The sequence below is a fragment of the Mizuhopecten yessoensis genome, unplaced genomic scaffold (assembly GCF_002113885.1).
Source record: "Mizuhopecten yessoensis strain PY_sf001 unplaced genomic scaffold, ASM211388v2 scaffold1869, whole genome shotgun sequence".
NCBI lineage: Eukaryota > Metazoa > Mollusca > Bivalvia > Pectinida > Pectinidae > Mizuhopecten > Mizuhopecten yessoensis.
The window spans coordinates 8,846-22,326 of record NW_018404262.1 but is presented as its reverse complement, the minus strand read 5'-3'; the positions used below and the strand labels follow the sequence as shown (position 1 = coordinate 22,326).

The window sequence follows — 13,481 nt, the reverse complement described above, 5'->3', positions numbered from 1 at the left end:
ACACACCAGTGTACAATGGTGTACAAGTGATTATAATAATCATAGAGAATGATACTCTCACATGTACATTCACTTACCGAGATATGCAAGTTATAAGCAAACCTTTCTAAAAAAAACATGGCACCTGTTCCTCTTGCCATTACTTACTTACCTTGGGTCAGAAAATTAACAAGAGGCCCAAAGGCCTTAGCGGTCACCTGAGTTATATTAAAGGAACTGGTAGCTCAATTTCATTGTTGAGATGTGATGTTGAAATCAACATGTAAACTGAATACAATACTTGTCATGTCATCAAAGGATTTAGAATTTTAAAAATATAGGTAAAGTTTCACTTTGGGGCCCCGCCCTAGCCCCTTGGGATGGGGTAGGAATCCCAATTATACTATGTAATACCCTCATCCACCAGAGATGATTCTGACCAAGTTTGAATAATTTTCTGCTGAAAATGGATAAAATATACCCAAAAGTGTTATTTTTCTATATAAACTATAGTAAATTTTACCCCCCCCCCCCCCGGGAGAACGGAGAACGGATGGCCTGGGGGTCTTGAAATTTACAATATAAATAAAGCGCCTGATGATCTTTCCATCCATGCATAGAAATTGACTGTAGTACCTCTGAGTCTGCAGAAGAAGATTTTTGAAATATTGGTTAATTTTTTATTTTGGGCCCCACCCTGGCCCCTGGGATTGGAGTAGGAATCCCAATTTTACATTTTTATGCCATCTTCCTCCAAGGATAATTCTCACCAAGTAAGAATAATTGCCTACAACAAAATGTCAAAAAATACCCAAAAGTGTTACTTCCCTATGTAAACTATAGTAAACTTTACCCCCTCCCCGCGTTTTTAGTATTTTTTTTGAAGCTGTGGCCCACGGGCATGCATATCTCTCACGCTCTGTCTCCTTACAGCCTCTCTAAACCTCACCCGATCGCCGATTGTGTTAAGTCCTAGACTTTTGAGTTCGTCGTCAGATAGCTTATAGGCTGCTGCAAATATTCAAAACTATCTATCGTCTAGTAATATGTTTCCGCGCGTTATGCCATTTTATCAAGCTATATCTCGTAAGTACTTGACCTGCTGGACACAAACAACACAATGATATTTTAGACGTTCGGCCATCATATAATGACAAATGTACATCATATAATGACAAATGCACATCATATAACGACAAAAGCACATCATATATTGACAAATGTACATCATATAATGACAAATGTACATCATATAATGACAAAAGCACATCATATAATGACAAATGTAAATCATATAACGACAAAAGCATATCATATATTGACAAATAATAATAAATAATAATATACAACATTTATATAGCGCCCTATATAATTTGTAAAATTACTCTAAGGCGCTTTACAACATATGGATAATAGTAATGGTTTTAATTGTGAAAACAAACAACAAAGGCTTGCAATCACTTTCATACATTTTACAAGCAATGTGCACAAAATTGAACAAATAAAAGGGTGGTATTTACATGACGTCTTTGCAAAGATTCTAAAATGCAGACGTGAAGAGGTGAGTTTTTATGTTCCTCTTGAACAAATGTACATCATATAATGACACAAGCACATCAAATAATGACAAAAGCACATCATATAACGAACGTATACAGCTCTGGCGTTCCATAAATTTGCCTACATTTACAGCGGTTCCATAGATATATTGGAAACACAAATGGAAAAAAAAAAAAACTAAGCGTCGTCGGCAGGATTCGAACCTGCGCGGGGAGACCCCAATAGNTTAAGCGTCGTCGGAAGGATTCGAACCTGCGCGGGGAGACCCCAATAGATTTCTAGTCTATCGCCTTAACCACTCGGCCACGACGACCTTGATATCACGCCTGGTGATAGAGCATATTAATAATCAAAATATAATTTCGGTAAAAAAAGTGCGAATTTAAATGTTATTTTATGTCTTTAACAGTCAAACCATAGGAAAGAACAATGACAGCATTACGTTTCCTGCTGGTCATGTAATACAACTTATTATGGTAAGGTTTTACTAACTTTGACGAACTGTCAGTGAGCGTAAAGGGAGATAACTCTAATTAAGACAAAAAAAGATAAGCTTTGCCATGTGTTGTGCAATAGAGTACGCTTATCTTAGGATTGTCACAAAACGATGTCATCATCACCAGCAACTTGAGATCAATTAATTGGTGTGTCGGCCAGTCATTCATAATTGAGTAAACATATCCGCGGCAGCATTTGGAAGTTGAGCTCTGTCCACCCGGCTAATTACAGGTAGGTACACACAGGTAGACACAGGGTCTTGATTATACAGACAAGTAACGTTACATTGCATTGTAATGCCATGTCGGATTATCATTTATGTTAACAAAATCAGTGCGGAGTTATATATGTCCAAGGAATATTGGCCAGTGCTTCATGCTAAGCAAAGCTGTAAACTATAGCTATATAGGCTGACGTTAGTTAAATCGTAATCCTCAGGTCCCTGTGATTGTGTAGGGTCACAAACTAGGTACTTGACTGGCCAGGACTGCTGACATACTGTTTTATAGAATTTAATGACGTTTGTTTAAACAAGACTATGATCTTACAGATAGTAAACTATTTCCGTTTGTTACTTTGTTTCCAAACGATAACAAAATTAATATAACTTTGTTTATAGTTTAAGACAAAATATATGGAAGACATGCATTCAAAACATATGCAAATGTATCTGATTTGTTTATAAAAAAAAAATGTTTATTATGAATATATAATATTGGAAAGTTTGATAGAGTAATTATAAGGCTTATAACCTCTGCATATATAAGCCCCCAGTAGAAATTGCCTACATATGTCAGATTTGAAATAAAAGAATAAATATTTCTCTCATTTCCATGTGTGTAATAACTTAAGAGCTGTCCAGGGTAAGAAATATAGGGGTGAAAGACATTTTTATCTTCAGTGGCTCAACAATGATGTGGTATAACAAATTTGGAAAACTCTGATGTCTTTTCCGGTACATTTACCATACACGTTAGAAAGATGAGATTATTTTTTCTGCGCAAACTTTGTAAATGCAAATATGGGGTATGCTAAAATTTGAAAACCCCTCAGGTAGAATTTCCCTATCCTACACCCCTGGGCATGAAAGAGTCTTATAATATGGTATGTCTATGCTAACCCCTATGGCATATATAATAGGTGTCAATATCTCAAAAAGTTTAAATGTTTCTCATATTAAAGCTAGGGATATCAATTTTGATGTGAATGGTACCTGCTGTCGAGGAACTTTTATTGATCAATTTTCTTACTTTCAAATTGATAGAAAAATCTAGTGATTGTAGTTGTTATGATATTTGTACAGGTTGTTACGCTATATAACCTATTTTGAATAAATGTTTTAAGTGTCAATGCTTCACCTTCAATTTATATAGATGTCAATAATTGTAGGAATGCTCGGTCACCTTTGGTGTATATAATCTTAGGAATAGGGAGGAAAGAGCTTAACCCTTTCACCACTGCAGACCATAATGGACTCATCCAGATCAATGCATGGTATAATCTACTAAAGTTACATAGGGGTGAAAAGGGTAAACTTACAGGAAAAATAACTTTTCAAGGTGTGTCAACATTAAATTATGGGACTAGATAACACGTGTACGTGGCTTAACACATACATGGTGTCCAGCTAGGTATTCTTAACTTCTAGACTATTGGATACTGTCAATGTTGATGGTCAAAATATACTCAACCAAAAAAGTGCAGGGTCACATTTTAAAGGATGAATAAATTTATCACAAAAATGCTGGGATTAATGAACACTTTCTGTTTTGATAATAACTATCGCCATTATGTCTGTGTGAAACAGTGTATCTGTCGCACAATAAGCATTCAGCACACTAGGTTTAACTCATTCACCCCTGAAGACACATTTGAACCCTTCCAATTCAAAGGTTGGAATAATTCATTATGAAATTTCAGGGATGAATGAGTTATTTTGTTTACAGTTAGGTACCCAACATTATGGAGTAAAACCTAAATTTGAAGGTCAACAGGAAATGTTGGTAATTGATATAAATCTCACTAGCTTGACACTTATTGGATATGAGACATTCTTCAAAAGACGAATTCAGAAGAGAAACTTATAACGGGCTAAAATTGTCTGTTCCACAAATGACAGTTTGTAGAATTATCCATTCTGCAGCTCCATCTAATGAGTAGTAAATGTTGTTCATCAGGCCAGAAGAGGGCATACAAAAATACATGCATGATTTTTTTTGATTTTTTTTATTACAATTAAATTTTTGAAGCTCATGCAAATGTTGTTTTTTTGACATGTTGATTTTTTTTTTAAATTGCCCTTGGAAATCATTCAAATATATATAACGTAATAGTACATTAAAGAATCAGACAGTTTGAATACATTTTTGTTTTCAGAAATAAAAGTAACCCCTAAGTTATTTTGCTATGTATATCGGTGAAGTCAGTTTTGTTGATACAGAAAACTGAACCCACATCCTTACATCTAGGATCCACCGTTGAAATGTTTTTGAAAACATTCTTTGACTTTGTTCTCCAGTTATATCCTCCAGCTCTACCAGACAACACCCAGCTATGGATTTGGATGGTGAAGGACCTCGTATTCAAAAAACTGAGAGTGATAGCCATATTAATGTAACAACAAATTTGGCAAGGAACTATGGTGGTATGAATGATGGTACTAAGAAAGAGGACACCGATCCGAAGGGCAAGGAGGAAACATTTTCTTTCTCTCGTGCTCCAAGGCAAAAAAAGATATTACTTCTTTCTATGGGATTTTTGAATTTTTGTGCCTGTACCTGTTTCTCGCTTTTGGCACCATTTTATCCAAAAGAGGTATGTATGACACTATAGCTATTGTCCATTTGTGCACTAGCTACAATCACACAGATTTTTATCACGTACACATTGTCCATTCACCATGTGTAAGGTTGTACAATCCCACAGGAGTTATTTCTCCACAACTTATGTTCCCTCATCCTTTGTCCCAAGTGAAAATCTCACTTACGATTTAATATCAAAGTTTTACTTTCTACGTATAGGTTAGATGCTATCAAGGCAAATCTTTGTGATTTTGATTATGTCGGGGGGAAATCCTTTGCTCCGATTGGCTAAAAAAGGCTAAAATTGCCGTTTAAACAGACAATGTACCTGTTAAACGTGTCGCAACATTACAAGACCGACTGTTCCCTTTATCAAGCTATGACTGAATGAGTGTTGTTCCATGTAAAAGCTAGGCCATGTTGTCATGGATCTTGACAAAATCGATTAGTGTGAACTTTGACCTCGGGTGGATCTTGGATGTTAAGTTACATACCTGTCAAATGTACCTATATTTCTCTAGAGACAGGATATTATTGTAGCACATCTGAACTGGGTCGATAACAAAGTGACCTGCAGGCAGGTGGTTCTTCCTCGACTTGCTACCTGACCTATCAAACGGAGATAATAAATATACATTTAAAATGTAATTAAGTGTATTGATTATTCTACCTTATAAATTCCTCCTGCCATTTGTGGAGTTATCTACCTTGCATTTGATTAGTATCATGGCCTGGGTAACAGTATCAGTAAGCTTACCTGACACGAAGCACCTACGGAACCTGCCGTCAAGTATGTCTGTTTGAACAGCTTCCTCTTGAAAACTTAATTCCAAGGGCACCGAGTTATAACGTAGACCAGTAATGTGAATATTTTTCCACCAAATTGTATTAAGGTCAAAGATCAACTTTGATCACTGGCAGGGATCAACAGTTTGTGTGGGCAATAAGGGTTTAAGAATCGCCTTCTTAAGGTCGTTGTTGCAATTGATGGAGAGCTGATCATGGTCAAAGGATTGGGTAAAACTGCTTTAGGAATCTTCTTCCTTGAGGATCCCTGTCCCACTGCACTTTTGTTTCTTCTGTTAATCCCGTAGCCTCCCCTTAATTTCTTTTTGGCACTTTGGCACAATTTGGCCAGGACACTCTCATTGACCAGCTGGTAGCTGGTTTGGCCATTGATATAATGGGATGAAGGATAACCAATCATTTTTTCAAATGATTGACCTTGACCCTCTTTCAAGGTTACACGATACAATAAGTGAAAATTTTCCAAGAAACTGTAAGAAGTTGTAGAGTAATTCATATCTATTCCAACAAAGAATAATACTGTGTAGAGTAAAGTTATTTAACTTTTTAAAATAAATTTGCGTTGAAGGTCAAAGATGTGAGGCACAATGTAAATAGTAGGTGAGAGATACAGGCCAATTGTGCCTCTTGCTTCAGCGGCGGGTTTACTAAGAGACCCCTATCTTTGTTTTATCAATTGCAGGCTGCCATGAAGGGCGTGTCGGAGAGCGTGGTTGGCCTCGTGTTTGCCGTGTTTGAACTGGTGATATTTTTAACTGCACCTATATTTGGGAACTATGTAAGTTTAATAAGTTTGATTATATTTTTAACTGCACCTATATTTGGGAACTATGTAAGTTTAATAAGTTTGATTATATTTTTAACTGCACCTATATTTGGGAACTATGTAAGTTTAATAAGTTTGATTATATTTTTAACTGCACCTATATTTGGGAACTATGTAAGTTTAATAAGTTTGATTATATTTTTAACTGCACCTATATTTGGGAACTATGTAAGTTTAATAAGTTTGATTATATTTTTAACTGCACCTATATTTGGGAACTATGTAAGTTTAATAAGTTTGATTATATTTTTAACTGCACCTATATTTGGGAACTATGTAAGTTTAATAAGTTTGATTATATTTTTAACTGCACCTATATTTGGGAACTATGTAAGTTTAATAAGTTTGATTATATTTTTAAAGAAACAGTAACTATAGACTTTCAAGTAAACAGCAGACATAGTGGATTATTGGTTGTAAATATTGTACTTATCCGGTAATAAGCCCACCCATAGCTATTAATGTTCAGTAGAAATGCCAACGAATGCTATTTAATTTGTTTGTGCCCATCCTTTACTTTCAAGTTGATCAAATACAGTATTTTTGAGGAGATGGCCATTTTTTAAAGTTTATATTTTCTTTGCTGTTCATCAAATTTGTTTTTCTGATGTATGTACGATGTATCCGTCTACATGAAAAAAATGCAAATTTTAAAATTAATAATGATGTCCATTAGTTATATCCTGACCAATTCCTTTAAACAACAGTCTTCAAACTACATGTATATAACAATTTGTAAATATTTATCCTAATATTATGTTTCCTTTATTTAATTTTGTTTAAATGTAATCCGTCTGTCCTTGCCACATGGCTAATTCTGGCATCAAGGATGTAGTGAGGGTCTATATATACTGAATACATTCTACAGATAATGAATTTGACCTAAATTTTGTGCTTCAATGATTTGGTTACATGGAAGTTCAGATTTTTATATGTAGGTGAGCACATTAACTCATTCACCCCTGAAGACACATTAGTACTCTTCCAATTCAAAGGTTCGAATAGTTCATTATGATATTTCAGGGGTGAATGAGTTAAGCCATTACTTGGACATCTAAACCGGACTTGTCTATATGGAGCAGGGACCATTGATGGGTTTCTTGTTTGATTGCAGATAACACAGATTGGGTCCAAATTCATGTTTATCACCGGTGTGTCTGTTTGTGGTGTTTGCGCCATATTATTTGGGTAAGTGACAAGTTCGTTTAGTGGCAGGCCATAGGTGTTCGGTCCCATATTTACACCCTACACCTAATTCTACAGACAAACATCCCAAGTCTTAGAACCTGGGCAGTTTCTCATCTACCAGAGTGCCTCACTTGCTGACATGAAAAATGTCAGATGTCACATAGATCAACACTAACGCTATAAACAAACATGTAAGGTCCAGTCTAGCGCTGTCTTATCACCAAACAACTCGGTGTGCCTGTTGTATCCAATACTTTTGAATATATAGCCAGGTTTAATATATTGGGTCACTCATCACACTTACAATGATAACTCCCCATACTGGAACTCCTACCCCATTCTTGACAGTTTTGATGCTTTGTTATACTGTATACTGGGAAATGTTCGCTGCAGTTTGATTTTTGCCTATTTTTTGCCTATTTTTTGCCTATTGAAATGTGAAGTATATAATGAGGGTGAGTATATCATTAGAGCAAACATTTGTAAACAACATAATAAACAAAGTAATGAAATGTGAAGGGTGAATTGAACCCTTTCACTCCTATGTAACTTTAGTAGACTCTACCATGCATTGATCTGGATGAGTCCATTATGGTCTACAGTGGTGAAAGGGTTAATATTGGGCGAAAATTAATTTTACCGTTGAAGGGTGAAAACTTGACTGTTATACAAAATATATGTAAAATTTGTTCTGTAATATTCCTCCCAAATCTTACCACGAGACACAGTTGTGGAACATGTCTGCTCAATGGGACAAACCAATGTGAAATTGCATGATATAATGTGTGCATGTTTCCACTTCATGTTTCAACAAATGAAAAATAATTATGTTACAACACAGGTGACAGTTCAGGCTCTTAGGCCTCTTGTAAATGTATATTACAACACAGGTGACAGTTCAGGCTCCTAGGCCTCTTGTAAATGTATATTACAACACAGGTGACAGTTCAGGCTCCTAGGCCTCTTGTAAATGTATATTACAACACAGGTGACAGTTCAGGCTCCTAGGCCTCTTGTAAATGTATATTACAACACAGGTGACAGTTCAGGCTCCTAGGCCTCTTGTAAATGTATATTACAACACAGGTGACAGTTCAGGCTCCTAGGCCTCTTGTAAATGTATATTACAACACAGGTGACAGTTCAGGCTCCTAGGCCTCTTGTAAATGTATATTACAACACAGGTGACAGTTCAGGCTCCTAGGCCTCTTGTAAATGTATATTACAACACAGGTGACAGTTCAGGCTCCTAGGCCTCTTGTAAATGGATATTACAACACAGGTGACAGTTCAGGCTCCTAGGCCTCTTGTAAATGTATATTACAACACAGGTGACAGTTCAGGCTCCTAGGCCTCTTGTAAATGTATATTACAACACAGGTGACAGTTCAGGCTCCTAGGCCTCTTGTAAATGTATATTACAACACAGGTGACAGTTCAGGCTCCTAGGCCTCTTGTAAATGTATATTACAACACAGGTGACAGTTCAGGCTCCTAGGCCTCTTGTAAATGTATATTACAACACAGGTGACAGTTCAGGCTCCTAGGCCTCTTGTAAATGTATATTACAACACAGGTGACAGTTCAGGCTCCTAGGCCTCTTGTAAATGTATATTACAACACAGGTGACAGTTCAGGCTCCTAGGCCTCTTGTAAATGTATATTACAACACAGGTGACAGTTCAGGCTCCTAGGCCTCTTGTAAATGTATATTACAACACAGGTGACAGTTCAGGCTCCTAGGCCTCTTGTAAATGGATATTACAACACAGGTGACAGTTCAGGCTCCTAGGCCTCTTGTAAATGTATATTACAACACAGGTGACAGTTCAGGCTCCTAGGCCTCTTGTAAATGTATATTACAACACAGGTGACAGTTCAGGCTCCTAGGCCTCTTGTAAATGTATATTACAACACAGGTGACAGTTCAGGCTCCTAGGCCTCTTGTAAATGTATATTACAACACAGGTGACAGTTCAGGCTCCTAGGCCTCTTGTAAATGTATATTACAACACAGGTGACAGTTCAGGCTCCTAGGCCTCTTGTAAATGTATATTACAACACAGGTGACAGTTCAGGCTCCTAGGCCTCTTGTAAATGTATATTACAACACAGGTGACAGTTCAGGCTCCTAGGCCTCTTGTAAATGTATATTACAACACAGGTGACAGTTCAGGCTCCTAGGCCTCTTGTAAATGTATTTTACAACACAGGTGACAGTTCAGGCTCCTAGGCCTCTTGTAAATGTATATTACAACACAGGTGACAGTTCAGGCTCTTACATGTAGGCCTCTTGTAAATGACACTTTAAGTTTCCCCACTTTACCCCAAAAAGTGATGTGAAGAAATACAGGGGACGTACTACACTCATTGTTTCTTGTTTAATTTGATTAAAAGATCTCAATGATAAATATGAGTTGAGCCTGAGGAAATTGAATTAAAGGATAAAACATTGTGTTCAACCTCATTTATTGTTGATATATATTGGCTATAAAACATTGGCTTGGTGAAAATAGTTTAATGTTTATCGTTCTATGATGATTACTGACAAGTCAGTACTTTCTGTGTTGCCAGGCTGTTGGACAAATGTCCCGACGGGGACATCTTCATCGTCATGTGTTTCCTGTGTAGAACTGTTGAGGCTTTTGGGGCATCTGCTTTTATCACGGCCAGTTTTGCCATCCTGTCCAACGAATTTCCAAACCATGTGGCCACAGTCATTGTAAGTACACTTCGATAATAGTTTTTTTTATTGTAAATTGGCCTAGGGGGATGATATTTGACAAAAAGCAAATATTCAAATGAATGACCTTGACCAACTTTCAAGGTAACAGGGGTCAAATACATTAAAATATGAAATAACTTCTTCTGAATATTCAAAAAAGCAAAGGGGGATGATAGCTGGCTAATAGCATGCTGGGAATAAGGTTGAATGAGTGTATTGATAAACGGAAATAGGAAGTACATATCCCTAGTTGAAAATCCAATGTAGGGAGACAGTATCATTATTTCGGCATATTCTAATGAGTCTAGAGTTGTGATGAATATTGTATGTTTATTGTTGACAGAACAGTGTGTTCTCTCAATATTAGAGTATTTCAAAGCAATCCAGGCATTAATTCAGTTGGTTTTTATCACTTAGTAACATATTTCCATTTTTCTGTTCTTCAGGAAACCGGCTACCTATTTCACTACTGTGAAGTTTTTCAAGAAAGATAACTCTTACATGCAATTACTATGTGGACATGGTTTTATTATAAAATGTCAATTTTTAATCGTTTATAGATAATTTATTTTACACAATTTCAGCATTTATTAGATTGATATACATTAATGCAATACTTATCTATGGCAGTATCATTTTTATTGACATTATTTTGCAAAAAATTGAGTCTTTCATTTTTTTTTCAAAAACTCACTCCTTTTTACATAAATTTCAATTTAAAATCCTTAAAATTCTGACAACCTGTATTTTTTTGGGGGCAGAAAATTTTCTTTACTTCAAAGCAATATACAACTACAAAATTTGAAGAAATTCTACTGAGAATTGGCGACACAAACCTATTACCTTAGTGCTACCAAGTTTTATCAAAATTAATGACTTTGACCCACTTTCAAGGTCACTAGGAAAAAAAAAAATTAAAACATCTTTAAACAAAAACCTCTAGGGTAATGACCAATGGGCAGTAGCATGCTGGAATAAATAATAAAAAGTTTGTTGATATGAATGATCATGACCCACTTTCATGGTCACATATGTCAAATGTGTTTAAATCATACTAATGTTGAAATCAAAGACTCACCAAAGCATCACTGTAAAATGTGGATTAAGCCTGGAGTAAAGGTAACCGTTTTCTATTTAACAGGGATCTCTGGAGACCTTCAGTGGTATCGGTCTGATGGTAGGACCTACCATTGGGAGTCTTTTGTATGAGGTAAGTGATGTAGTTTCTCTGGAGACCTTCAGTGGTATTGGTCTGATGGTAGGACCTACCATTGGGAGTCTTTTGTGTGGGGTAAGTGACGTAGTATATCTGGAGACCTTCAGTGGTATCGGTCTGATGGTAGGACCGGTACCTACCATTGGGAGTCTTTTGTATGAGGTAAGTGACGTGGTATATCTGGAGACCTTCAGTGGTATTGGTCTGATGGTAGGACCGGTACCTACCATTGGGAGTCTGTTGTATGAGGTAAGTGACGTAGTATATCTGGAGACCTTCAGTGGTATTGGTCTGATGTTAGGACCGGTACCTACCATTGGGAGTCTGTTGTATGAGGCTAGTGACGTGGTATATCTGGAGACCTTCAGTGGTATCGGTCTGATGGTAGGACCGGTACCTACCATTGGGAGGCTGTTGTATGAGGTAAGTGACGTGGTATATCTGGAGTCCTTCAGTGGTATTGGTCTGATGGTAGGACCGGTACCTGCCATTGGGAGTCTGTTGTATGAGGTAAGTGACGTAGTATATCTGGAGACCTTCAGTGGTATCGGTCTGATGGTAGGACCTACCATTGGGAGTCTGTTGTATGAGGTAAGTGACGTGGTTTATCTGGAGACCTTCAGTGGTATCGGTCTGATGGTAGGACCGGTACCTACCATTGGGAGTCTGTTGTATGAGGTTAGTGACGTGGTATATCTGGAGACCTTCAGTGGTATTGGTCGGATGGTAGGACCGGTACCTACCATTGGGAGTCTGTTGTATGAGGTTAGTGACGTGGGATATCTGGAGACCTTCAGTGGTATTGGTCGGATGGTAGGACCGGTACCTACCATTGGGCGTCTGTTGTATGAGGTAAGTGACGTGGTATATCTGGAGACCTTCAGTGGTATCGGTCTGATGGTAGGATCTACCATTGCGAGTCTTTTGTATGAGGTAAGTGACGTAGTATATCTGGAGACCTTCAGTGGTATTGGTCTGATGGTAGGACCTACCATTGGGAGTCTTTTGTATGGGGTAAGTGACATGGTATATCTGGAGACCTTCAGTGGTATTGGTCGGATGGTAGGATCTACCATTGGGAGTCTTTTGTATGGGGTAAGTGACATGGTATATCTGGAGACCTTCAGTGGTATCGGTCTGATGGTAGGATCTACCATTGGGAGTCTTTTGTATGAGGTAAGTGACGTAGTATATCTGGAGACCTTCAGTGGTATTGGTCTGAAGGTAGGACCTACCATTGGGAGTCTTTTGTGTGAGGTAAGTGACGTGGTTTATCTGGAGACCTTCAGTGGTATCGGTCTGATGGTAGGACCTACCATTGGGAGTCTTTTGTATGAGGTAAGTGACATGGTTTATCTGGAGACCTTCAGTGGTATTGGTCTGAAGGTAGGACCTACCATTGGGAGGCTTTTGTGTGAGGTAAGTGACGTGGTTTATCTGGAGACCATCAGTGGTATTGGTCTGATGGTAGGACCGGTACCTACCATTGGGAGTCTGTTGTATGAGGTAAGTGACGTGGTATATCTGGAGACCTTCTGTGGTATTGGTCTGATGGTAGGAACGGTACCTACCATTGGGAGTCTTTTGTATGAGGTAAGTGAGGTGGTTTATCTGGAGACCATCAGTGGTATTGGTCTGATGGTAGGACCGGTACCTACCATTGGGAGTCTTTTGTATGAGGTAAGTGATGTGGTATATCTGGAGACCTTCTGTGGTATTGGTCTGATGGTAGGACCGGTACCTACCATTGGGAGTCTGTTGTATGAGGTAAGTGACGTGGTATATCTGGAGACCGTCAATGGAATTGACAATTCTATGGAATTCTTGTTTTGCCCCTCTGCCATGATTGAATGTGAAGTAGTAACTTGAATGATAAATAGT

At 37.6% G+C, this 13,481-nt stretch overlaps 1 non-coding gene across 1 annotated transcript; it reads right to left on the bottom strand.

Moving 5' to 3' along the window:
* Positions 1-1,770: 1,770 nt before the first annotated feature.
* Trnas-aga lies at positions 1,771-1,852 on the bottom strand. The gene has a single exon. It is a non-coding gene; the product is annotated as a tRNA-Ser (tRNA).
* Positions 1,853-13,481: the final 11,629 nt, after the last annotated feature.